Below are 694 nucleotides of genomic sequence, written 5' to 3'. Positions count from 1 at the left end.
GCTTGAAAAACGAATAAGTTCTGGGTTTGATTAGTTCAGCTAAAATCCCTCAAGGCAGTGCTCCAGCATGGCTACAGCCATAACTGAAACAACTAGCATAATTAAAGAGTAAAAGAAATAGGACCAGAATGAATTGCAGTCTCCTCAATTAGACATTTTCATTAACAATACAGTAATTAAAGAATATGTAATACATATTAAGTTCAGAGGGGAAGAAAGAAAACAATAGTGTTTTTTTCACAAAATAGGCCTACTTCATATTTTCTTCTTGATTTAAGATTATTAAAAATTATTATTGAAAACTAAAAGTACAAACCTTGAATCAATAAATTTACCTCCCGGGTCCATGTAATTTCTTCCCTTGGGGGCATTTTTTCCTCAGTGGGACATCGTCTGACTTAATGAAATTACACAGCAATGTCCCAACAGTTCATTGATTTAATGTTATTTTATACTGAGTTCATATCAACTCTACAGTTCAGAACTAATAGAACAATTGTCAATAAAAATGTGATTAATTCAGTTTGCTAATTATATATTGATAAGATATTGTTTCATATTTATATACTGGATTGGTCAAAAGTCAGGCAACAAAGCAATTGATATTTATTTATATTGCTATTTTTATTATTATCATTACTTAAGGTGGCAAGCTGGCAGAGTCATTAGCATGCCAGGCAAAATGCTTAGCAGC

This window comes from Octopus sinensis, linkage group LG11 (genome assembly GCF_006345805.1).
Source record: "Octopus sinensis linkage group LG11, ASM634580v1, whole genome shotgun sequence".
NCBI classification, from domain to species: domain Eukaryota; kingdom Metazoa; phylum Mollusca; class Cephalopoda; order Octopoda; family Octopodidae; genus Octopus; species Octopus sinensis.
The sequence above is the reverse complement of the archived record's forward strand: the minus strand, read 5'-3'. Positions refer to the sequence as shown.